Source organism: Nerophis ophidion, linkage group LG24, assembly GCF_033978795.1.
Source record: "Nerophis ophidion isolate RoL-2023_Sa linkage group LG24, RoL_Noph_v1.0, whole genome shotgun sequence".
Lineage (NCBI taxonomy): Eukaryota > Metazoa > Chordata > Actinopteri > Syngnathiformes > Syngnathidae > Nerophis > Nerophis ophidion.
The window spans coordinates 39,401,004-39,428,909 of NC_084634.1; the positions used below are offsets into that span (position 1 = coordinate 39,401,004).

Below are 27,906 nucleotides of genomic sequence, written 5' to 3' on the forward strand. Positions count from 1 at the left end.
ACGCAGACTCAAGGGCATCTCTAACACATTTAAGATAACATTTTTCCCAGTGGAGCACCTGTGTAAAGACCTTGGTGCTGTTTGTAAAGTCCTTTTATATCTCATGGTGATGCTAAAAATAGCTCCAAGACCAGGACATTTTCAGCGCTTCCAGATATAAAAAAAAAAAAAAAGCAATAAAGTTAGTCTAGGTTTGTTTAACCCATGTGTGGTGTTCTGGTCTGTGGGACCCTGTGACAGTCGCTTGCTGTCGTGTGGGTTCCAGGGACCACCAAGGAAGGACATTCTGGCGAGCCGGTTTAGACTTCTTTTATTTTTCAATAACAAAGTCTCTTCCGGGTTGCTTTCCAGCCTTGCAGTTCGCTGCTTTTCAGCTTCGGGCGTCGTTTTCTTCCTCGGGCTCTTTGTCGCTCTCGCTCAACATCCGCTTCTCGTTGGCTCTGGTTTCTCTCTCCCTCTCTCTCCCCGACGTTTACGGCTGCCGCCCTTTTACACAGTTCGAGAGGATTACTTAATTTTGCCCAACTGGGCGGTCCACGCACCTGATAATAATTGCGGCATCGCTGCTTGCTCGCTGTCCCCGCCTCCTCGCCGCCATCTGGGAGCGGGCTCCAGTGCGCCCTGCCTCGCTGTCAGACTGCCAGCTCTGCCACTCCTCAGACCGATTTTCATTTTTTATCAAAATAAAAATTATACAATTAATTAATTTTTCCAAACTGACACTCACTGACTTTGGCTAATTTTCTGTGAAGAACATACAAACCCCGTTTCCATATGAGTTGGGAAATTGTGTTAGATGTAAATATAAACAGAATACAATGATTTGCAAATCCTTTTCAACCCATATTCAGTTGAATATGCTACAAAGACAAGATATTTGATGTTAAAACTCATAAACTTTATTTTTTTATTTTTTTGCAAATAATAATTAACTTAGAATTTCATGGCTGCAACACGTGCCAAAGTAGTTGGGAAAGGGCATGTTCACCACTCTGTTACATCACCTTTTCTTTTAACAACACTCAATAAACGTTTGGGAACTGAGGAAACTAATTGTTGAAGCTTTGAAAGTGGAATTCTTTCCCATTCTTGTTTTATGTAGAGCTTCAGTCCTTCAACAGTCCGGGGTCTCCGCTGTCGTATTTTACGCTTCATAATGCGCCACACATTTTCCATGGGAGACATGTCTGAACTGCAGGCGGGCCAGGAAAGTACCCGGACTCTTTTACTACGAAGGCACGCTGTTGTAACTTGTGACTTGGCATCGTTTTGCTGAAATAAGCAGGGGCGTCCATGATAACGTTGCTTGGATGACAACATGTGTTGCTCCAAAACCTGTATGTACCTTTCAGCATTAATGGTACCTTCACAGATGTGTAAGTTACCCATGCCTTGGGCACTAATACACCCCCATACCATCACACATGCTGGCTTTTGAACTTTGCGCCTATAACAATCCGGATGGGTTTTTTCCTCCTTGTTCCTGAGGACACCACATCCATAGTTTCCAAATATAATTTGAAATGTGGACTCGTCAGACCACAGAACACTTTTCCACTTTGCATCAGTCCATCTTAGATGAGCTCGGGCCCAGCGAAGCCGGCGGCGTTTCTGGGTGTTGTTGATAAATGGCATTCGCTTTGCATAGTAGAGTTTTAACTTGCACTTACAGATGTAGCGACCAACTGTAGTTACTGACAGTGGTTTTATGAAGTGTTCCCGAGCCCATGTGGTGATATCCTTTACACACTGATGTCGGTTTTTGGTGCAGTACCGCCTGAGGGATCAAAGGTCCGTAATATCATCGCTTACGTGCAGGGATTTCTCCAGATTCTCTGAACGTTTTGATGATTTTACGAACAGTAGATGGTAAAATCCCTAAATTCCTTTCAATGGTTTGTTGAGAAATGTTGTTCTAAAACTGTTCGACAATTTGCTTACAAAGTGGTGACCCTCGCCCCATCCTTGTTTGTGAATTACTTAGCATTTCATGGAAGCTGCTTTTATACCCAATCATGGCACCCACCTGTTCCCAATTAGCCTGCACACCTGTGGGATGTTCCAAATAAGTGTTTGATTATCAGTATTTATTGCCACCTTTCCCAACTTCTTTGTCACGTGTTGCTGGCATCAAATTCTAAAGTTAATGATTATTTGCACACAAAAAAATGTTTATGAGTTTGAACATCAAATATGTTGTCTTTGTAGCATATTCAACTGAATATGGGTTGAAAAGGATTTGCAAATCATTCTGTTTATATTTACATCTAACACAATTTCCCAACTCATATGGAAACAGGGTTTGTGATCCTTCTTCTTCAAACGCACATCTCTATAGTCACTGTATTAAAGCACCATTAGACATAGTTACATATCGTGTCTTTAAAGACTGCAGTTACTCCCCCGCCCTTCCTGGGTTTTCCCTGTTGTAGTTTTTACCTGCCCTGTTAAAAAGCACCTTTTGGAGCGTGGGCCAAAAGAGGCAGGTAGGGGCTTCCTTCATCCATTGTTCTCCCAAGCAGGATGTTCTAAAATTCTCAATAAGTGAAAGGAAGTTTCGGTTCCCTTTCCTCATCCGTTGCGTTCCCATTCGCCATGGCAGTGTCACGTAGATTCAAAGATGATTGCATCTACTTTCCACACCATTGCAGCGGTCAAAGCAATTGTTTCCGTGTGCACCGCAGTCCTGATTTAAGGCGGGTTAGTTCTGGGGTTTGTCGATTATTGCAGTGTTTTTCAACCTTTTTTGAGCCGAGGCACATTTTTTTCCATTGAAAAAATGCAGAGGCACACCACCAGCAGAAATCACAAAAAAATGGAACTCGGGAGACAATAAAAAGTCGTTAAACTTTCATGCAGAGAGGGAAACCACAACTAAAAGTGTATTCATGAAACAGTTATTAAGCAGTGGCACAAACATTCATGTCATTTCCAAAACAGAAAGTGCAAGATTGTCAGAGACATTTTAAAACAAGCTATTAGTGCACTTTTTGTACAGAACGCCACTACAATAGTTTAAAACAAATAAAGTGCACTTTTGTGCAGGATGTCACTAAGATGACATATCAAAACCTCACTAAATTAAAGTGCACTTTTTGTACAGAACACCACTACAATAGTTTAAAACAAATAAAGTGCACTTTTGTGCATGATATCACTAAGACGACATATCACAACAACACTAAATTAAAATGCACTTTTTGTACAGAACACCACTACAATAGTTTAAAACAAATAAAGTGCACTTTTGTGCATGATGTCACTAAGACGACATATCACAACAACACTAAATTAAAGTGCACTTTTTGTCTAGAACGCCACTACAATAGTTTAAAACAAATAAAGTGCACTTTTTTGCATGTCACTAAGATGACATATCAAAACAACACTGAAATAAAGTGCACTTTTTGTACAGAACGCCACTACAGTAGTTTAATACAAATAAAGTGCACTGTTGTGCATGATGTCACTAAGATGACATATCAAAACACTAAATTAAAGTGCACTTTTTGTACAGAACGCCACTACAATAGTTTAAAACAAATAAAGTGCACTTTTGTGCAGGATGTCACTAAGATGACATATCAAAACCTCACTAAATTAAAGTGCACTTTTTGTACAAAACACCACTACAATAGTTTAAAACAAATAAAGTGCACTTTTTTGCATGTCACTAAGATGACATATCAAAACAACACTGAAATAAAGTGCACTTTTTGTACAGAACGCCACTACAGTAGTTTAATACAAATAAAGTGCACTGTTGTGCATGATGTCACTAAGATGACATATCAAAACACTAAATTAAAGTGCACTTTTTGTACAGAACGCCACTACAATAGTTTAAATCAAATAAAGTGCACTTTTGTGCATGATGTCACTAAGATGACATATCAAAACACTAAATTAAAGTGCACTTTTTGTACAGAACGCCACTACAATAGTTTAAAACAAATAAAGTGCACTTTTGTGCAGGATGTCACTAAGATGACATATCAAAACCTCACTAAATTAAAGTGCACTTTTTGTACAGAACACCACTACAATAGTTTAAAACAAATAAAGTGCACTTTTGTGCATGATGTCACTAAGACGACATATCACAACAACACTAAATTAAAGTGCACTTTTTGTCTAGAACGCCACTACAATAGTTTAAAACAAATAAAGTGCACTTTTTTGCATGTCACTAAGATGACATATCAAAACAACACTGAAATAAAGTGCACTTTTTGTACAGAACGCCACTACAGTAGTTTAATACAAATAAAGTGCACTGTTGTGCATGATGTCACTAAGATGACATATCAAAACACTAAATTAAAGTGCACTTTTTGTACAGAACGCCACTACAATAGTTTAAATCAAATAAAGTGCACTTTTGTGCATGATGTCACTAAGATGACATATCAAAACACTAAATTAAAGTGCACTTTTTGTACAGAACGCCACTACAATAGTTTAAAACAAATAAAGTGCACTTTTGTGCAGGATGTCACTAAGATGACATATCAAAACCTCACTAAATTAAAGTGCACTTTTTGTACAGAACACCACTACAATAGTTTAAAACAAATAAAGTGCACTTTTGTGCATGATGTCACTAAGACGACATATCACAACAACACTAAATTAAAGTGCACTTTTTGTCTAGAACGCCACTACAATAGTTTAAAACAAATAAAGTGCACTTTTTTGCATGTCACTAAGATGACATATCAAAACAACACTGAAATAAAGTGCACTTTTTGTACAGAACGCCACTACAGTAGTTTAATACAAATAAAGTGCACTGTTGTGCATGATGTCACTAAGATGACATATCAAAACACTAAATTAAAGTGCACTTTTTGTACAGAACGCCACTACAATAATTTAAAACAAATAAAGTGCACTTTTGTGCATGATGTCACTAAGATGACATATCAAAACAACACTAAATTAAAGTGCACTTTTTGTACAGAACGCCACTACAATAGTTTAAAACAAATAAAGTGCACTTTTGTGCATGATGTCACTAAGATGACATGTCAAAACAACATTAAATTAAAGTGCACTTTTTGTACAGAACGCCACTACAATAGTTAAAAACAAATAAAGTGCACATTTGTGCAGGATGTCACTAACATGACATATCAAAACAACACTAAATTAAAGTGCACTTTTTGTACAGAACGCCACTACAATAGTTTGAAAAAAATAAAGTGCACTTTTGTGCATGATGTCACTAAGATGACATATCCAAACAACACTAAATTAAAGTGAACTTTTTGTACCGAACGCCACTACAATAGTTTAAAACAAATAAAGTGCACTTTTGTGCGTGACGTCACTAAGATGACATATCAAAACAACACTAAATTAAAGTGCACTTTTTGTACAGAACGCCACCACAATAGTTTAAAACAAATAAAGTGCACTTTTGTGCATGATGTCACTAAGATGACATATCAAAACAACACTAAATTAAAGTGCGCTTTTTGTACGGAACGCCACTACAATAGTTTAAAACAAATAAAGTGCACTTTTGTGCATGATGTCACTAACATGACATATCAAAACAACACTAAATTAAAGTGCACTTTTTGTACAGAACGCCACTACAATAGTTTAAAACAAATAAAGTGCACTTTTGTGCATGATGTCACTAAGATGACATATCAAAACACTAAATTAAAGTGCACTTTTTGTACAGAACGCCACTACAATAGTTTAAATCAAATAAAGTGCACTTTTGTGCATGATGTCACTAAGATGACATATCAAAAGAACACTAAATTAAAGTGCACTTTTTGTACAGAACGCCACTACAATAGTTTAAAACAAATAAAGTGCACTTTTGTGCATGATGTCACTAAGATGACATATCAAAAGAACACTAAATTAAAGTGCACTTTTTGTACAGAGCACATTTAGACTTTTATGTCCATTAAAAACGTAATTTTTAATGTTTATGGTCTTGCAGTAAGTCATTTAATAATAATAATAATATGTTGTTTGTCCCGTGTGCAGGGTAAAGGAACATCAATAAAAGATGCACTGGCCAAATGGGTATATATAATAATATCATATATAAAATGCAGTGCTGCACAAAGTCAATATTTATAAATGTGCTGAATGCAACTTGTGCGTCTGCGTCCAGGAGGAGAAGACCGGGGAGAAGTGCGCTGAGGCCACGGTGGTCAAGTTGTACAATCAGATCCCCCCCATCGAGAAGCTGGACAACACGCTCAACAAAATACCCAAATGCGAGTGAGTCCATTTCCAGCAGATGTTCATCATCACACCTTTTTCAATTTAGGGAAACAAAGCGGAACTTGGTCCGTTGTAGCTATTTCCACAACACTCTGGGTTCCATTGATGAATTAGTCACGATATGTAAAGACGTTTAATACGCAACGCTACTATAAAGTTTCCATTGTGTATTTTACATCAATAAAATAGAAGGTTTCGTGTCAAAACATTCACACAAACGACACCGCAAACATTGCACACAATTAAACCTACTAAGGTGCAGCGTTTTTGCCATATAGTGGTCAAATTTAACGCTCTATGTAATAAACAGATATTAAACGCCTTTACATAACATGACTAAATAGTGTCCATTGTGTGTTTTACATCAATAAAATAGAAGGTTTCGTGTTAATACATTCACACAATAAACTACAGATGTTTACGCATATCCACAGCAAACATTGCACACAAACTTAAGGTGCAGTGTTGTTGCCATATTGTGGTCAAATCTAGCACTACATGTATTAAACACATATTAAACACCTTTAGATAATGTTACTACATAGTATCCATTGTGTATTTTACATCAATAAAAAAAAAGGTTTCGTGTCAAAACATTCACACGATAAACGACACAGCAAACACTGGACACAATTAAAACTAAGGTGTAGCGTTTTTGCCACATAGTGGTCAAATTTAGACGATAATGAAATTTTTTGTAGTCCCCTTTATTTAGAAAAGTACCGGAAAGTATCAATATACATTTTGGTACCAGTACCGGTACCAAAATATTTGTATCGGCAAAACACTTGTCAATTGTGTATTTTACATCAATAAAATAGAAGGTTTCCTGTTAAGACATTAACATCTGTAGTTTAATGTGTGATATTTTTGACACATAACCTTCTATTTTATTGATGTAAAATTCACAATAAACATTATTTAATAATGTTATATAAAGGCGTTTAATATGTGTTGAATACATGTAGTGCTAGATTTGACCACTATATGGCAACTACGCTGCACCTTAAGTTTAATAGTGTGCAATGTTTGCTGTGGATATGCGTAAACATCTGTAGTTTATTGTCTGAATGGATTAACACAAAATGGCAGAAAATGCATGTTTTTGGAAAAAAAAGGTTTCGCTAAAATGTCGTAAGGGGGGACCATTATGCATACATTCAAAAACACGGATTTGCTTCAGCAGCACAATACTGGTGCTGTAGTTGTAGGAGATGTCTCAAAACGTCATCAGGACGCACGACAAAACCCAAAAATGGCAAAAAAATCATATTTTTGGAAAACTTTTTTTCGCAAAAATGTCGTAAGGGGGGACCCTTATGCAAAAATTCAAAAAAACAAATTTGCTTCAGCAGCACAATCCCTGTGCTGTAGTTGTAGGAGATGTCTCAAAATGTCATCAGGACTCCCGACAAAACCCAAGAATGGCAGTAAAATAATATTTTAAGAAAACTTTTTTTTGCTAAAAATTTCGTAAGGGGGGACCCTTATGCAATCCATCCATCCATTTTCTACCGCTTATTCCCTTTTCGGGGTCACGGGGGGCGCTGGCGCCTATCTCAGCTACAATCGGGCGGAAGGCGGGGTACACCCTGGACAAGTCGCCACCTCATCGCAGACCCTTATGCAAAAATTCCCCAAAAGATTTTTGCTTCAGCAGCACAATCCCTGTGCTGTAGTTGTAGGAGATGTCTCAAAATGTCATCAGGACTCCTGACAAAACCCGAAAATAGCAGAAAATGCATATTTTTTGAAAACTTTTTTTCACTAGAAATAGTTCAAAAACTTCAAAATAACAGATTTGCTTCAGCAGCACAGTCCTGGTGCTGTAGTTGTCGGAGCTGTCTCAAAATGTCATCAGGACTCCAGGCAAAACCCGAAAATGGCAAAAAATGCATATTTTTTGAAAACTTTCTTTCACTAGAAAAAGTTAAAAAAATTCAAGATAACAGATTTGCTTCAGCAGCACAATACTGGTGCTGTAGTTGTAGGAGATATCTCAAAACGTCATCAGGACTACCGACAAAACCCGAAAATGGAAAAAAATGCATATTTTTCGAAAACTTTTGTTTGCTAAAATTTCGTAAGGGGGGACCCTTATGCAAAAATTCAAAAAAACGAATTTGCTTCAGCAGCACAATCCCTGTGCTGTAGTTGTCGGAGCTGTCCCAAAATGTCACCAGGACTACCGACAAAACCCGAAAATGGCAGAAAAATTATATTTTTGGAAAACTTTTTTTCGCAAAAATTTCGTAAGGGGGTACCCTTAAGCAAAAATCTACAAAAACGGATTTGCTTCAGCAGCACAATACTGGTGCTGTAGTTGTAGGAGATGTCTCAAAACATTATCAGGACTCCCGACAAAACCCGAAAATGGCAGAAAATGCATATTTTTGAAAACTTTTTTTCCCTAGAAAAAGTTCAAAAAATTCAAAATAACAGATTTGCTTCAGCAGCAGAAACCTGGAGCTATAGTTGTAGGAGATGTCTCAAAATGTCATCAGGACTCCCGACAAAATCCGAAAATGGCAGAAAAATCATATTTTTGGAAAACTTTTTTTCGAAAAAATTTCTTAAGGGGGGGACCCTTATACAAAAATTCCAAAAAACGGATTTGCTTCAGCAGCAGAAACCTGGTGCTGTAGTTGTAGGAGATGTCTCAAAACGTCATCAGGACTAACGACAAAACCCAAAAATGGCAGAAAAATTATATTTTTGGAAAACTTTTTTTCGCTAAAATTTCGCAAAAATTCCCAAAAAACGGATTTGCTTCAGCAGCACAATACTGGTGCTGTAGTTGTAGGAGATGTCGCAAAACATTATCAGGATGCCCGACAAAACCCGAAAATGGCAGAAAATGCATATTTGTCGAAAACTTTTTTTTGCTAAAATTTCGTAAGAAGGGACCCTTATGCAAAGATTCAAAAAAACGGATTTGCTTCAGCAGCCCAATACTGATGCTGTATTTGTAGGAGATGTCTCAAAACATCATCAGGACTCCCGACAACACCCGAAAATGGCAAAAACTGCATATTTTTGACAACTTTTTTTTCCCTAGAAAAAGTTCAAAAAATTCAAAATAACAGATTTGCTTCAGCAGCAGAAACCTGAAGCTATAGTTGTAGGAGATGTCTCAAAATGTCATCAGGACTACCGACAAAACCCGAAAATGGCAGAAAAATCATATTTTTGGAAAACTTTTTTTCGAAAAAATTTCGTGAGGGGGGGACCCTTATACAAAAATTCAAAAAAACGGATTTGCTTAGGCAGCAGAAACCTGGTGCTGTAGATGTAGGAGATTTCTCAAAACGTCATCAGGACTAACGACAAAACCCAAAAATGGCAGAAAAATTCTATTTTTGGAAAACTTTTTTTCGCAAAAATTCCCAAAAAACGGATTTGCTTCAGCAGCACAATACTGGTGCTGTAGTTGTAGGAGATGTCGCAAAACATTATCAGGACGCTCGACAAAACCCGAAAATGGCCGAAAATGCATATTTGTCGAAAACTTTTTTTTGCTAAAATTTCTTAAGGCGGGACCCTTATGCAAAGATTCAAAAAAACGGATTTGCTTCAGCAGCCAAATACTGATGCTGTATTTGTAGGAGATGTCTCAAAACATCATCAGGACTCCCGACAACACCCGAAAATGGCAAAAACTGCATATTTTTGTCAACTTTTTTTTCCCTAGAAAAAGTTCAAAAAATTCAAAATAACAGATTTGCTTCAGCAGCAGAAACCTGAAGCTATAGTTGTAGGAGATGTCTCAAAATGTCATCAGGACTAACGACAAAACCCAAAAATAGCAGAAAAATTCTATTTTTGGAAAACTTTTTTTCGCTAAAATTTCGCAAAAATTCCCAAAAAACGGATTTGCTTCAGCAGCAAAATATTGGTGCTGTAGTTGTAGGAGATGTCGCAAAACATTATCAGGACGCCCGACAAAACCCGAAAATGGCAGAAAATGCATATTTGTCGAAAACTTTTTTTTGCTAAAATTTCGTAAGGCGGGACCCTTATGCAAAGATTCAAAAAAACGGATTTGCTTCAGCAGCCCAATACCGATGCTGTATTTGTAGGAGATGTCTCAAAACATCATCAGGACTCCCGACAACACCCGAAAATGGCAAAAACTGCATATTTTTGACAACTTTTTTTTCCCTAGAAAAAGTTCAAAAAATTCAAAATAACAGATTTGCTTCAGCAGCAGAAACCTGAAGCTATAGTTGTAGGAGATGTCTCAAAATGTCATCAGGACTACCGACAAAACCCGAAAATGGCAGAAAAATCATATTTTTGGAAAACTTTTTTTCGCAAAAATTTCGTAAGGGGGGACCCTTATGCAAAAATTCCAAAAAAAACGGATTTGCTTCAGCAGCACAATACTGGTGCTGTAGTCGTAAGAGATGTCTCAAAACATCATCAGGATTCTCGACAAAACCCGGAATTAGTAGAAAATGCATATTTGTCGAAAACTTTTTTTTGCTAAAATTTCGTAAGGGGGGACCCTTATGCAAAAATTCAAAAAAACGGATTTGCTTCAGCAGCAAGATATTGGTGGTGTGGTTGTAGGAGATGTCTCAAAACATCATCAGGAATCCCGACAACACCCGAAAATGGCAGAAAATGCATATTTTTGGAAAACTTTTTTTCGCTAGAAAAACTTAAAAAAAATTCAAAATCACAGATTTGCTTCAGCAGCAGAAACCTGAAGCTATAGTTGTAGGAGATGTCTCAAAATGTCATCAGGACTCCCGACAAAATCCGAAAATGGCATAAAAATCATATTTTTGGAGAACTTTTTTTCGCAAAAATTTCGTAAGGGGGGACCATTATGCAAAATTTTTAAAAAACGGATTTGCTTCAGCAGCGCAATACTGGTGCTGTAGTTGTAGGATATGTCTCAAAACATCATCAGGACTGCCGACAACACCCGAAAATGGCAGAAAATGCATATTTTTGAAAACTTTTTTCCCTAGAAAAAGTTCAAAAAATTCAAACTCACAGATTTGCTTCAACAGCAGAAACCTGAAGCTATAGTTGTAGGAGATGTCTCAAAATGTCATCAGGACTCCCGACAAAATCCGAAAATGGCAGAAAAATCATATTTTTGGAGAACTTTTTTTCGCTAAAATTTCGTAAGGGGGGACCATTATGCAAAAATTTAAAAAAACGGATTTGCTTCAGCAGCCCAATACTGATGCTGTGGTTGTAGGAGATGTCTCAAAACATCATCAGGACTCCCGACAACACCCGAAAATGGCAGAAAATGCATATTTTTGACAACTTTTTTTCCCTAGAAAAAGTTAAAAAAATTCAAAATAACAGATTTGCTTCAGCAGCAGAAACCTGGAGCTGTAGTTTTAGGAGATGTCTCAAAATGTCATCAGGACTACCGACAAAACCCGAAAATAGCAGAAAAATTATATTTTTGGAAAACTTTTTTTTGCTAAAATTTCGTAGGGGGGGACCCTTATGCAAAAATTCCTAAAAAAAAGGAATTGCTTCAGCAGCACAATACTGGTGCTGTAGTTGTAGGAGATGTCTCAAAACATCATCAGGACTACCGACAAAACCCGAAAATGGCAGAAAAATTATATTTTTGGAAAACTTTTTTTCGCTAAAAATTCGTAAGGGGGGACTCTTATGCAAAAATTCATAAAAAACGGATTTGCTTCAGCAGCACAATACTGGTGCTGTAGTTGTAGGATATGTCTCAAAACATCATCAGGACTGCCGACAACACCCGAAAATGGCAGAAAATGCATATTTTTGAAAACTTTTTTTCCCTAGAAAAAGTTCAAAAAATTCAAAATCACAGATTTGCTTCAGCAGCAGAAACCTGAAGCTATAGTTGTAGGAGATGTCTCAAAATGTCATCAGGACTCCCGACAAAATCCGAAAATGGCAGAAAAATCATATTTTTGGAGAACTTTTTTTCGCTAAAATTTCGTAAGGGGGGACCCTTATGCAAAAATTTAAAAAAACGGATTTGCTTCAGCAGCACAATACTGGTGCTGTAGTTGTAGGAGATGTCTCAAAGCATCATCAGGACTGCCGACAACACCCGAAAATGGCAGAAAATGCATATTTGTCGAAAACGTTTTTTTGCTAAAATTTCGCAAAGATTCAAAAAAACGGATTTGCTTCAGCAGCCCAATACTGATGCTGTATTTGTAGGAGATGTCTCAAAACATCATCAGGACTCCCGACAACACCCGAAAATGGCAAAAACTGCATATTTTTGACAACTTTTTTTTCCCTAGAAAAAGTTCAAAAAATTCAAAATAAAATATTTGATTCAGCAGCAGAAACCTGAAGCTATAGTTGTAGGAGATGTCTCAAAATGTCATCAGGACTACCGACAAAACCCGGAATTTGTAAAAAATGCATATTTGTCGAAAACTTTTTTTTGCTAAAATTTCGTAAGGGGTGACCCTTATGCAAAAATTCAAAAAAACGGATTTGCTTCAACAGCACAATATTGGTGGTGTAGTTGTAGGAGATGTCTCAAAACATCATCAGGAATCCCGACAACACCCGAAAATGGCAGAAAATGCATATTTTTGGAAAACTTTTTTTCGCTAGAAAAAGTTCAAAAAATTCAAAATCACAGATTTGCTTCAGCAGCAGAAACCTGAAGCTATAGTTGTAGGAGATGTCTCAAAATGTCATCAGGACTCCCGACAAAATCCGGAAATGGCAGAAAAATCATATTTTTGGAGAACTTTTTTTCGCTAAAATTTCGTAAGGGGGGACCCTTATGCAAAAATTCAAAAAAACGGATTTGCTACAGCAGCGCAATACTGGTGCTGTAGTTGTAGGAGATGTCTCAAAACGTCATCATGACTACCGACAAAACCCGAAAATGGCAGAAAAATCATATTTTTGGAAAACTTTTTTTCGCTAAAAATTCGTAAGGGGGGACTCTTATGCAAAAATTCATAAAAAAAGCGGATTTGCTTCAGCAGCACAATACTGGTGCTGTAGTTGTAGGAGATGTCTCAAAACATCATCAGGACTGCCGACAACACCCGAAAATGGCAGAAAATGCATATTTTTGAAAACTTTTTTTTCCCTGGAAAAAGTTCAAAAAATTCAAAATAACAGATTTGCTTCAGCAGCAGAAACCTGGAGCTGTAGTTTTAGGAGATGTCTCAAAACTTCATCAGGACTACCGACAAAACCCGAAAATGGCAGAAAAATTATATTTTTGGAAAACTTTTTTTCGCAAAAATTTCGTAAGGGGGGACCCTTATGCAAAAATTTAAAAAAGCGGATTTGCTTCAGCAGCACAATACTGGTGCTGTAGTTGTAGGAGATGTCTCAAAACATCATCAGGACTCCCGACAACACCCGGAAATGGCAGAAAATGCATATTTGTCGAAATCTTTTTTTTTTTTGTTTACTTCGTAAGGGGGGACCATTATGCAAAAATTCCTAAAAAAAAGGAATTGCTTCAGCAGCACAATACTGGTGCTGTAGTTGTAGGAGATGTCTCAAAACATCATCAGGACTCCCGACAACACCTGAAAATGGCAGAAAATGCATATTTTTGAAAACTTTTTTTCCCTAGAAAAAGTTCAAAAAATTCAAAATAACAGATTTGCTTCAGCAGCACAAACCTGGAGCTGTAGTTTTAGGAGATGTCTCAAAATGTCATCAGGACCACCGACAAAACCCGAAAATGGCAGAAAAATCATATTTTTGGAAAACTTATTTTCGCAAAAATTTCGTAAGGGGGGATCCTTATGCAAAAATTAAAAAAAACGGATTTGCTTCAGCAGCACAATACTGGTGCTGTAGTTGTAGGAGATGTCTCAAAACATCATCAGGACTCCCGACAAAACCCGGAATTAGTAGAAAATGTATATTTGTCGAAAACTTTTTTTTGCTAAAATTTCGTAAGGGGGGACCCTTATGCAAAAATTCAAAAAAACGAAATTGCTTCAGCAGCACAATCCCTGTGCTGTAGTTGTCGGAGCTGTCCCAAAATGTCACCAGGACTACCGACAAAACCCGAAAATGGCAGAAAAATTATATTTTTGGAAAACTTTTTTTCGCTAAAATTTCGTAAGGGGGGACTCTTATGCAAAAATTCATAAAAAAACGGATTTGCTTCATAGCAGAAACCTGGTGCTTTAGTTGTAGGAGATGTCTCAAAACGTCATCAGGACTAACGACAAAACCCAAAAATGGCAGAAAAATTATATTTTTGGAAAACTTTTTTTCGCCAAAATTTCGCAAAAATTCCCAAAAAACGGATTTGCTTCAGCAGCACAATACTGGTGCTGTAGTTGTAGGAGATGTCGCAAAACATTATCAGGACGCCCGACAAAACCCGAAAATGGCAGAAAATGCATATTTGTCGAAAACTTTTTTTTGCTAAAATTTCGTAAGAAGGGACCCTTATGCAAAGATTCAAAAAAACGGATTTGCTTCAGCAGCCCAATACTGATGCTGTATTTGTAGGAGATGTCTCAAAACATCATCAGGACTCCCGACAACACCCGAAAATGGCAAAAACTGCATATTTTTGACAACTTTTTTTTCCCTAGAAAAAGTTCAAAAAATTCAAAATAACAGATTTGCTTCAGCAGCAGAAACCTGAAGCTATAGTTGTAGGAGATGTCTCAAAATGTCATCAGGACTACCGACAAAACCCGAAAATGGCAGAAAAATCATATTTTTGGAAAACTTTTTTTCGAAAAAATTTCGTAAGGGGGGGACCCTTATACAAAAATTCAAAAAAACGGATTTGCTTCGGCAGCAGAAACCTGGTGCTGTAGATGTAGGAGATGTCTCAAAACGTCATCAGGACTAACGACAAAACCCAAAAATGGCAGAAAAATTCTATTTTTGGAAAACTTTTTTTCGCAAAAATTCCCAAAAAACGGATTTGCTTCAGCAGCACAATACTGGTGCTGTAGTTGTAGGAGATGTCGCAAAACATTATCAGGACGCCCGACAAAACCCGAAAATGGCAGAAAATGCATATTTGTCGAAAACTTTTTTTTGCTAAAATTTCTTAAGGCGGGACCCTTATGCAAAGATTCAAAAAAACGGATTTGCTTCAGCAGCCCAATACTGATGCTGTATTTGTAGGAGATGTCTCAAAACATCATCAGGACTCCCGACAACACCCGAAAATGGCAAAAACTGCATATTTTTGACATCTTTTTTTTCCCTAGAAAAAGTTCAAAAAATTCAAAATAACAGATTTGCTTCAGCAGCAGAAACCTGAAGCTATAGTTGTAGGAGATGTCTCAAAATGTCATCAGGACTACCGACAAAACCCGAAAATGGCAGAAAAATCATATTTTTGGAAAACTTTTTTTCGCAAAAATTTCGTAAGGGGGGACCCTTATACAAAAATTCAAAAAAACGGATTTGCTTCAGCAGCAGAAACCCGGTGCTGTAGTTGTAGGAGATGTCTCAAAACGTCATCAGGACTAACGACAAAACCCCAAAATGGCAGAAAAATTTTATTTTTGGAAAACTTTTTTTCGCTAAAATTTCGCAAAAATTCCCAAAAAACGGATTTGCTTCAGCAGCAAAATACTGGTGCTGTAGTTGTAGGAGATGTCGCAAAACATTATCAGGACGCCCGACAAAACCCGGAATTAGTAGAAAATGCATATTTTTGGAAAACTTTTTTTCGCAAAAATTTCGTAATGGGGGACCCTTATGCAAAAATTCCCAAAAAAACGGATTTTCTTCAGCAGCACAATACTGGTGCTGTAGTCGTAAGAGATGTCTCAAAACATCATCAGGATTCTCGACAAAACCCGGAATTAGTAGAAAATGCATATTTGTCGAAAACTTTTTTTTGCTAAAATTTCGTAAGGGGGGACCCTTATGCAAAAATTCAAAAAAACGGATTTGCTTCAGCAGCAAGATATTGGTGGTGTGGTTGTAGGAGATGTCTCAAAACATCATCAGGAATCCCGACAACACCCGAAAATGGCAGAAAATTCATATTTTTGGAAAACTTTTTTTCGCTAGAAAAACTTTAAAAAAATTCAAAATCACAGATTTGCTTCAGCAGCAGAAACCTGAAGCTATAGTTGTAGGAGATGTCTCAAAATGTCATCAGGACTCCCGACAAAATCCGAAAATGGCAGAAAAATCATATTTTTGGAGAACTTTTTTTCGCTAAAATTTCGTAAGGGGGGACCCTTATGCAAAAATTTAAAAAAACGGATTTGCTTCAGCAGCGCAATACTGGTGCTGTAGTTGTAGGAGATGTCTCAAAACGTCATCAGGACTCCCGACAAAATCCGAAAATGGCAGAAAAATCATATTTTTGGAGAACTTTTTTTCGCTAAAATTTCGTAAGTGGGGACCCTTATGCAAAAATTTAAAAAAACGGATTTGCTTCAGCAGCACAATACTGGTGCTGTAGTTGTAGGAGATGTCTCAAAACATCATCAGGACTGCCGACAACACCCGAAAATGGCAGAAAATGCATATTTTTGAAAACTTTTTTCCCTGGAAAAAGTTCAAAAAATTCAAAATAACAGATTTGCTTCAGCAGCAGAAACCTGGAGCTGTAGTTTTAGGAGATGTCTCAAAATGTCATCAGGACCACCGACAAAACCCGAAAATGGCAGAAAAATCATATTTTTGGAAAACTTTTTTTCGCAAAAATTTCGTAAGGGACCCTTATGCAAAAATAAAAAAAAAACGGATTTGCTTCAGCAGCACAATACTGGTGCTGTAGTTGTAGGAGATGTCTCAAAACATCATCAGGACTCCCGACAACACCCGAAAATAGCAGAAAATGCATATTTTTGAAAACTTTTTTTCCCTAGAAAAAGTTCAAAAAATTCAAAATAACAGATTTGCTTCAGCAGCAGAAACCTGGAGCTGTAGTTTTAGGAGATATCTCAAAATGTCATCAGGACTACCGACAAAACCCGAAAATGGCAGAAAAATCATATTTTTGGAAAACTTTTTTTCGCAAAAATTTCGTAAGGGGGGACCCTTATGCAAAAATTTAAAAAAACGGATTTGCTTCAGCAGCACAATACTGGTGCTGTAGTTGTAGGAGATGTCTCAAAACATCATCAGGACTCCCGACAAAACCCGGAAATAGCAGAAAATGCATATTTGTCGAAAACTTTTTTTTTTTTTTAATTTCGTAAGGGGGGACCATTATGCAAAAATTTTAAAAAACGGATTTGCTTCAGCAGCCCAATACTGATGCTGTGGTTGTAGGAGATGTCTCAAAATGTCATCAGGACTACCGACAAAACCCGAAAATGGCAGAAAAATTATATTTTTGGAAAACTTTTTTTCGCAAAAATTTCGTAAGGGACCCTTTTGCAAAAATAAAAAAAAAACGGATTTGCTTCAGCAGCACAATACTGGTGGTGTAGTTGTAGGAGATGTCTCAAAACATCGTCAGGACTCCCAACAACATTCGAAAATGGCAGAAAATGCATATTTTTGAAAACTTTTTTTCCCTAGAAAAAGTTCAAAAAATTCAAAATCACAGATTTGCTTCAGCAGCAGAAACCTGAAGCTATAGTTGTAGGAGATGTCTCAAAATGTCATCAGGACTCCCGACAAAATCCGAAAATGGCAGAAAAATCATATTTTTGGAGAACTTTTTTTCGGTAAAATTTCGTAAGGGGGGACCCTTATGCAAAAATTAAAAAAAACAGATTTGCTTCAGCAGCACAATACTGGTGCTGTAGTTGTAGGAGATGTCTCAAAACATCATCAGGACTGCCGACAACACCCGAAAATGGCAGAAAATGCATATTTTTGAAAACTTTTTTCCCTGGAAAAAGTTCAAAAAATTCAAAATAACAGATTTGCTTCAGCAGCAGAAACCTGGAGCTGTAGTTTTAGGAGATGTCTCAAAATGTCATCAGGACTACCGACAAAACCCGAAAATGGCAGAAAAATTATATTTCTGGAAAACTTTTTTTTGCTAAAATTTCGTAAGGGGGGACCCTTATGCAAAAATTCCTAAAAAAAAGGAATTGCTTCAGCAGCACAATACTGGTGCTGTAGTTGTAGGAGATGTCTCAAAACATCATCAGGACTCCCGACAACACCTGAAAATGGCAGAAAATGCATGTTTTTGAAAACTTTTTTTCCCTAGAAAAAGTTCAAAAAATTCAAAATAACAGATTTGCTTCAGCAGCACAAACCTGGATCTGTAGTTTTAGGAGATGTCTCAAAATGTCATCAGGACCACCGACAAAACCCGAAAATGGCAGAAAAATCATATTTTTGGAAAACTTTTTTTCGCAAAAATTTCGTAAGGGGGGACCCTTATGCAAAAATAAAAAAAAACGGATTTGCTTCAGCAGCACAATACTGGTGCTGTAGTTGTAGGAGATGTCTCAAAACATCATCAGGACTCCCGACAAAACCCGGAATTAGTAGAAAATGCATATTTGTCGAAAACTTTTTTTTGCTAAAATTTCGTAAGGGGGGACCCTTATGCAAAAATAAAAAAAAACGGATTTGCTTCAGCAGCCCAATACTGATGCTGTAGTTGTAGGAGATGTCTCAAAACATCATCAGGACTCCCGACAACACCCGAAAATGGCAGAAAATGCATATTTTTGAAAACTTTTTTTCCCTAGAAAAAGTTCAAAAAATTCAAAATAACAGATTTGCTTCCGCAGCAGAAATCTAGAGCTGTAGTTTTAGGAGATGTCTCAAAATGTCATCAGGACTACCGACAAAACCCGAAAATGGCAGAAAAATCATATTTTTGGAAAACTTTTTTTCGCAAAAATTTCGTAAGGGGGGACCCTTATGCAAAAATTCAAAAAAACGGATTTGCTACAGCAGCGCAATACTGGTGCTGTAGTTGTAGGAGATGTCTCAAAACGTCATCATGACTACCGACAAAACCCGAAAATGGCAGAAAAATTATATTTTTGGAAAACTTTTTTTCGCTAAAAATTCGTAAGGGGGGACTCTTATGCAAAAATTCATAAAAAAAGCGGATTTGCTTCAGCAGCACAATACTGGTGCTGTAGTTGTAGGAGATGTCTCAAAACATCATCAGGACTGCCGACAACACCCGAAAATGGCAGAAAATGCATATTTGTGAAAACTTTTTTTCCCTGGAAAAAGTTCAAAAAATTCAAAATAACAGATTTGCTTCAGCAGCAGAAACCTGGAGCTGTAGTTTTAGGAGATGTCTCAAAACTTCATCAGGACTACCGACAAAACCCGAAAATGGCAGAAAAATTATATTTTTGGAAAACTTTTTTTCGCAAAAATTTCGTAAGGGGGGACCCTTATGCAAAAATTTAAAAAAGCGGATTTGCTTCAGCAGCACAATACTGGAGCTGTAGTTTTAGGAGATGTCTCAAAACGTCATCATGACTACCGACAAAACCCGAAAATGGCAGAAAAATTATATTTTTGGAAAACTTTTTTTCGCTAAAAATTCGTAAGGGGGGACTCTTATGCAAAAATTCATAAAAAAAGCGGATTTGCTTCAGCAGCACAATACTGGTGCTGTAGTTGTAGGAGATGTCTCAAAACATCATCAGGACTGCCGACAACACCCGAAAATGGCAGAAAATGCATATTTGTGAAAACTTTTTTTCCCTGGAAAAAGTTCAAAAAATTCAAAATAACAGATTTGCTTCAGCAGCAGAAACCTGGAGCTGTAGTTTTAGGAGATGTCTCAAAACTTCATCAGGACTACCGACAAAACCCGAAAATGGCAGAAAAATTATATTTTTGGAAAACTTTTTTTCGCAAAAATTTCGTAAGGGGGGACCCTTATGCAAAAATTTAAAAAAGCGGATTTGCTTCAGCAGCACAATACTGGAGCTGTAGTTTTAGGAGATGTCTCAAAACATCATCAGGACTCCCGACAACACCCGGAAATGGCAGAAAATGCATATTTGTCGAAATCTTTTTTTTTTTTGTTTATTTCGTAAGGGGGGACCATTATGCAAAAATTTAAAAAAACGGATTTGCTTCAGCAGCCCAATACTGATGCTGTGGTTGTAGGAGATGTCTCAAAACATCATCAGGACTCCCGACAACACCCGAAAATGGCAGAAAATGCATATTTTTGACAACTTTTTTTCCCTAGAAAAAGTTTAAAAAATTCAAAATAACAGATTTGCTTCAGCAGCAGAAACCTGGAGCTGTAGTTTTAGGAGATGTCTCAAAATGTCATCAGGACTACCGACAAAACCCGAAAATGGCAGAAAAATTATATTTTTGGAAAACTTTTTTTTGCTAAAATTTCGTAGGGGGGGACCCTTATGCAAAATTCCTAAAAAAAAGGAATTGCTTCAGCAGCACAATACTGGTGCTGTAGTTGTAGGAGATGTCTCAAAACATCATCAGGACTCCCGACAACACCTGAAAATGGCAGAAAATGCATATTTTTGAAAACCTTTTTTCCCTAGAAAAAGTTCAAAAAATTCAAAATAACAGATTTGCTTCAGCAGCACAAACCTGGAGCTGTAGTTTTAGGAGATGTCTCAAAATGTCATCAGGACCACCGACAAAACCCGAAAATGGCAGAAAAATCATATTTTTGGAAAACTTATTTTCGCAAAAATTTCGTAAGGGGGGATCCTTATGCAAAAATTAAAAAAAACGGATTTGCTTCAGCAGCACAATACTGGTGCTGTAGTTGTAGGAGATGTCTCAAAACATCATCAGGACTCCCGACAAAACCCGGAATTAGTAGAAAATTTATATTTGTCGAAAACTTTTTTTTGCTAAAATTTCGTAAGGGGGGACTCTTATGCAAAAATTCATAAAAAAAGCGGATTTGCTTCAGCAGCACAATACTGGTGCTGTAGTTGTAGGAGATGTCTCAAAACATCATCAGGACTGCCGACAACACCCGAAAATGGCAGAAAATGCATATTTGTGAAAACTTTTTTTCCCTGGAAAAAGTTCAAAAAATTCAAAATAACAGATTTGCTTCAGCAGCAGAAACCTGGAGCTGTAGTTTTAGGAGATGTCTCAAAACTTCATCAGGACTACCGACAAAACCCGAAAATGGCAGAAAAATTATATTTTTGGAAAACTTTTTTTCGCAAAAATTTCGTAAGGGGGGACCCTTATGCAAAAATTTAAAAAAGCGGATTTGCTTCAGCAGCACAATACTGGAGCTGTAGTTTTAGGAGATGTCTCAAAACGTCATCATGACTACCGACAAAACCCGAAAATGGCAGAAAAATTATATTTTTGGAAAACTTTTTTTCGCTAAAAATTCGTAAGGGGGGACTCTTATGCAAAAATTCATAAAAAAAGCGGATTTGCTTCAGCAGCACAATACTGGTGCTGTAGTTGTAGGAGATGTCTCAAAACATCATCAGGACTGCCGACAACACCCGAAAATGGCAGAAAATGCATATTTGTGAAAACTTTTTTTCCCTGGAAAAAGTTCAAAAAATTCAAAATAACAGATTTGCTTCAGCAGCAGAAACCTGGAGCTGTAGTTTTAGGAGATGTCTCAAAACTTCATCAGGACTACCGACAAAACCCGAAAATGGCAGAAAAATTATATTTTTGGAAAACTTTTTTTCGCAAAAATTTCGTAAGGGGGGACCCTTATGCAAAAATTTAAAAAAGCGGATTTGCTTCAGCAGCACAATACTGGAGCTGTAGTTTTAGGAGATGTCTCAAAACATCATCAGGACTCCCGACAACACCCGGAAATGGCAGAAAATGCATATTTGTCTAAATCTTTTTTTTTTTTGTTTATTTCGTAAGGGGGGACCATTATGCAAAAATTTAAAAAAACGGATTTGCTTCAGCAGCCCAATACTGATGCTGTGGTTGTAGGAGATGTCTCAAAACATCATCAGGACTCCCGACAACACCCGAAAATGGCAGAAAATGCATATTTTTGACAACTTTTTTTCCCTAGAAAAAGTTTAAAAAATTCAAAATAACAGATTTGCTTCAGCAGCAGAAACCTGGAGCTGTAGTTTTAGGAGATGTCTCAAAATGTCATCAGGACTACCGACAAAACCCGAAAATGGCAGAAAAATTATATTTTTGGAAAACTTTTTTTTGCTAAAATTTCGTAGGGGGGGACCCTTATGCAAAATTCCTAAAAAAAAGGAATTGCTTCAGCAGCACAATACTGGTGCTGTAGTTGTAGGAGATGTCTCAAAACATCATCAGGACTCCCGACAACACCTGAAAATGGCAGAAAATGCATATTTTTGAAAACCTTTTTTCCCTAGAAAAAGTTCAAAAAATTCAAAATAACAGATTTGCTTCAGCAGCACAAACCTGGAGCTGTAGTTTTAGGAGATGTCTCAAAATGTCATCAGGACCACCGACAAAACCCGAAAATGGCAGAAAAATCATATTTTTGGAAAACTTATTTTCGCAAAAATTTCGTAAGGGGGGATCCTTATGCAAAAATTAAAAAAAACGGATTTGCTTCAGCAGCACAATACTGGTGCTGTAGTTGTAGGAGATGTCTCAAAACATCATCAGGACTCCCGACAAAACCCGGAATTAGTAGAAAATTTATATTTGTCGAAAACTTTTTTTTGCTAAAATTTCGTAAGGGGGGACCCTTATGCAAAAATTCAAAAAAACGAATTTGCTTCAGCAGCACAATCCCTGTGCTGTAGTTGTCGGAGCTGTCCCAAAATGTCACCAGGACTACCGACAAAACCCGAAAATGGCAGAAAAATTATATTTTTGGAAAACTTTTTTTCGCTAAAATTTCGTAAGGGGGGACTCTTATGCAAAAATTCATAAAAAAACGGATTTGCTTCAGCAGCAGAAACCTGGTGCTTTAGTTGTAGGAGATGTCTCAAAACGTCATCAGGACTAACGACAAAACCCAAAAATGGCAGAAAAATTATATTTTTGGAAAACTTTTTTTCGCTAAAATTTCGCAAAAATTCCCAAAAAACGGATTTGCTTCAGCAGCACAATACTGGTGCTGCAGTTGTAGGAGATGTCGCAAAACATTATCAGGACGCTCGACAAAACCCGAAAATGGCAGAAAATGCATATTTGTCGAAAACTTTTTTTTGCTAAATTTTCGTAAGGGGGCACCCTTATGCAAAGATTTAAAAAAACGGATTTGCTTCAGCAGCAGAAACCTGGTGCTGTAGTTGTAGGAGATGTCTCAAAACGTCATCAGGACTAACGACAAAACCCAAAAATGGCAGAAAAATTATATTTTTGGAAAACTTTTTTTCGCTAAAATTTCGCAAAAATTCCCAAAAAACGGATTTGCTTCAGCAGCACAATACTGGTGCTGTAGTTGTAGGAGATGTCGCAAAACATTATCAGGACGCCCGACAAAACCCGAAAATGGCAGAAAATGCATATTTGTCGAAAACTTTTTTTTGCTAAAATTTCGTAAGAAGGGACCCTTATGCAAAGATTCAAAAAAACGGATTTGCTTCAGCAGCCCAATACTGATGCTGTATTTGTAGGAGATGTCTCAAAACATCATCAGGACTCCCGACAACACCCGAAAATGGCAAAAACTGCATATTTTTGACAACTTTTTTTTCCCTAGAAAAAGTTAAAAAAATTCAAAATAACAGATTTGCTTCAGCAGCAGAAACCTGAAGCTATAGTTGTAGGAGATGTCTCAAAATGTCATCAGGACTACCGACAAAACCCGAAAATGGCAGAAAAATCATATTTTTGGAAAACTTTTTTTCGAAAAAATTTCGTAAGGGGGGGACCCTTATACAAAAATTCAAAAAAACGGATTTGCTTCGGCAGCAGAAACCTGGTGCTGTAGATGTAGGAGATGTCTCAAAACGTCATCAGGACTAACGACAAAACCCAAAAATGGCAGAAAAATTCTATTTTTGGAAAACTTTTTTTCGCAAAAATTCCCAAAAAACGGATTTGCTTCAGCAGCACAATACTGGTGCTGTAGTTGTAGGAGATGTCGCAAAACATTATCAGGACGCCCGACAAAACCCGAAAATGGCAGAAAATGCATATTTGTCGAAAACTTTTTTTTGCTAAAATTTCTTAAGGCGGGACCCTTATGCAAAGATTCAAAAAAACGGATTTGCTTCAGCAGCCCAATACTGATGCTGTATTTGTAGGAGATGTCTCAAAACATCATCAGGACTCCCGACAACACCCGAAAATGGCAAAAACTGCATATTTTTGACAACTTTTTTTTCCCTAGAAAAAGTTCAAAAAATTCAAAATAACAGATTTGCTTCAGCAGCAGAAACCTGAAGCTATAGTTGTAGGAGATGTCTCAAGATGTCATCAGGACTACCGACAAAACCCGAAAATGGCAGAAAAATCATATTTTTGGAAAACTTTTTTTCGCAAAAATTTCGTAAGGGGGGACCCTTATACAAAAATTCAAAAAAACGGATTTGCTTCAGCAGCAGAAACCTGGTGCTGTAGTTGTAGGAGATGTCTCAAAACGTCATCAGGACTAACGACAAAACCCAAAAATGGCAGAAAAATTCTATTTTTGGAAAACTTTTTTTCGCTAAAATTTTGCAAAAATTCCCCAAAAACGGATTTGCTTCAGCAGCAAAATACTGGTGCTGTAGTCGTAGGAGATGTCGCAAAACATTATCAGGACGCCCGACAAAACCCGAAAATGGCAGAAAATGCATATTTGTCGAAAACTTTTTTTTGCTAAAATTTCGTAAGGGGGGACCCTTATGCAAAGATTCAAAAAAACGGATTTGCTTCAGCAGCCCAATACTGATGCTGTATTTGTAGGAGATGTCTCAAAACATCATCAGGACTCCCGACAACACCCGAAAATGGCAAAAACTGCATATTTTTGACAACTTTTTTTTCCCTAGAAAAAGTTCAAAAAATTCAAAATAACAGATTTGCTTCAGCAGCAGAAACCTGAAGCTATAGTTGTAGGAGATGTCTCAAAATGTCATCAGGACTACCGACAAAACCCGAAAATGGCAGAAAAATCATATTTTTGGAAAACTTTTTTTCGCAAAAATTTCGTAAGGGGGGACCCTTATGCAAAAATTCCAAAAAAAACGGATTTGCTTCAGCAGCACAATACTGGTGCTGTAGTCGTAAGAGATGTCTCAAAACATCATCAGGATTCTCGACAAAACCCGGAATTAGTAGAAAATGCATATTTGTCGAAAACTTTTTTTTGCTAAAATTTCGTAAGGGGGGACCCTTATGCAAAAATTCAAAAAAACGGATTTGCTTCAGCAGCAAGATATTGGTGGTGTGGTTGTAGGAGATGTCTCAAAACATCATCAGGAATCCCGACAACACCCGAAAATGGCAGAAAATGCATATTTTTGGAAAACTTTTTTTCGCTAGAAAAACTTAAAAAAAATTCAAAATCACAGATTTGCTTCAGCAGCAGAAACCTGAAGCTATAGTTGTAGGAGATGTCTCAAAATGTCATCAGGACTCCCGACAAAATCCGAAAATGGCAGAAAAATCATATTTTTGGAGAATTTTTTTTCGCAAAAATTTCGTAAGGGGGGACCCTTATGCAAAAATTCCAAAAAAAACGGATTTGCTTCAGCAGCACAATACTGGAGCTGTAGTCGTAAGAGATGTCTCAAAACATCATCAGGATTCTCGACAAAACCCGGAATTAGTAGAAAATGCATATTTGTCGAAAACTTTTTTTTGCTAAAATTTCGTAAGGGGGGACCCTTATGCAAAAATTCAAAAAAACGGATTTGCTTCAGCAGCAAGATATTGGTGGTGTGGTTGTAGGAGATGTCTCAAAACATCATCAGGAATCCCGACAACACCCGAAAATGGCAGAAAATGCATATTTTTGGAAAACTTTTTTTCGCTAGAAAAACTTAAAAAAAATTCAAAATCACAGATTTGCTTCAGCAGCAGAAACCTGAAGCTATAGTTGTAGGAGATGTCTCAAAATGTCATCAGGACTCCCGACAAAATCCGAAAATGGCAGAAAAATAATATTTTTGGAGAACTTTTTTTCGCTAAAATTTCGTGAGGGGGGACCCTTATGCAAAAATTTAAAAAAACGGATTTGCTTCAGCAGCGCAATACTGGTGCTGTAGTTGTAGGAGATGTCTCAAAACGTCATCAGGACTACCGACAAAACCCGAAAATGGCAGAAAAATTATATTTTTGGAAAACTTTTTTTCGCTAAAAATTCATAAGGGGGGACTCTTATGCAAAAATTCATAAAAAATGGATTTGCTTCAGCAGCACAATACTGGTGCTGTAGTTGTAGGATATGTCTCAAAACATCATCAGGACTGCCGACAACACCCGAAAATGGCAGAAAATGCATATTTTTGAAAACTTTTTTCCCCTAGAAAAAGTTCAAAAAATTCAAAATCACAGATTTGCTTCAGCAGCAGAAACCTGAAGCTATAGTTGTAGGAGATGTCTCAAAATGTCATCAGGACTCCCGACAAAATCCGAAAATGGCAGAAAAATCATATTTTTGGAGAACTTTTTTTCGCTAAAATTTCGTTAGGGGGGACCCTTATGCAAAAATTAAAAAAAACGGATTTGCTTCAGCAGCACAATACTGGTGCTGTAGTTGTAGGAGATGTCTCAAAACATCATCAGGACTGCCGACAACACCCGAAAATGGCAGAAAATGCATATTTTTGAAAACTTTTTTCCCTGGAAAAAGTTCAAAAAATTCAAAATAACAGATTTGCTTCAGCAGCAGAAACCTGGAGCTGTAGTTTTAGGAGATGTCTCAAAATGTCATCAGGACTACCGACAAAACCCGAAAATGGCAGAAAAATTATATTTTTGGAAAACTTTTTTTTGCTAAAATTTCGTAAGGGGGGACCCTTATGCAAAAATTCCTAAAAAAAAGGAATTGCTTCAGCAGCACAATACTGGTGCTGTAGTTGTAGGAGATGTCTCAAAACATCATCAGGACTCCCGACAACACCTGAAAATGGCAGAAAATGCATGTTTTTGAAAACTTTTTTTCCCTAGAAAAAGTTCAAAAAATTCAAAATAACAGATTTGCTTCAGCAGCACAAACCTGGATCCGTAGTTTTAGGAGATGTCTCAAAATGTCATCAGGACCACCGACAAAACCCGAAAATGGCAGAAAAATCATATTTTTGGAAAACTTTTTTTCGCAAAAATTTCGTAAGGGGGGACCCTTATGCAAAAATAAAAAAAAACGGATTTGCTTCAGCAGCACAATACTGGTGCTGTAGTTGTAGGAGATGTCTCAAAACATCATCAGGACTCCCGACAAAACCCGGAATTAGTAGAAAATTTATAATTGTCGAAAACTTTTTTTTGCTAAAATTTCGTCAGGGGGGACCCTTATGCAAAAATTCAAAAAAACGGATTTGTTTCAGCAGCACAATACTGGTGGTGTAGTTGTAGGAGATGTCTCAAAACATCATCAGGACTCCCGACAACACCCGAAAATGGCAGAAAATGCATATTTGTCGAAAACTTTTTTTTTTTTTAAATTTCGTAAGGGGGGACCATTATGCAAAAATTTAAAACAACGGATTTGCTTCAGCAGCCCAATACTGATGCTGTAGTTGTAGGAGATGTCTCAAAACATCATCAGGACTCCCGACAAAACCCGGAATTAGTAGAAAATTTATATATGTCGAAAACTTTTTTTTGCTAAAATTTCGTAAGGGGGGACCCTTATGCAAAAATGCAAAAAAACGGATTTGCTTCAGCAGCCCAATACTGATGCTGTAGTTGTAG

The 27,906-nt window shown here is 37.1% G+C and overlaps 1 long non-coding RNA gene across 1 annotated transcript in view; it reads left to right on the plus strand.

Annotated features, from left to right (window-relative positions):
• The window catches only part of LOC133542323 (uncharacterized), a 6,950-nt gene extending 714 nt beyond the window's left edge, over window positions 1–6,236 (plus strand). The window contains exons 2-3 of the long non-coding RNA XR_009804122.1: window positions 6,013–6,051; window positions 6,143–6,236. This is a non-coding gene — a long non-coding RNA (uncharacterized LOC133542323). The remainder of the gene's footprint in view (window positions 1–6,012; window positions 6,052–6,142) is intronic.
• Window positions 6,237–27,906: the final 21,670 nt, after the last annotated feature.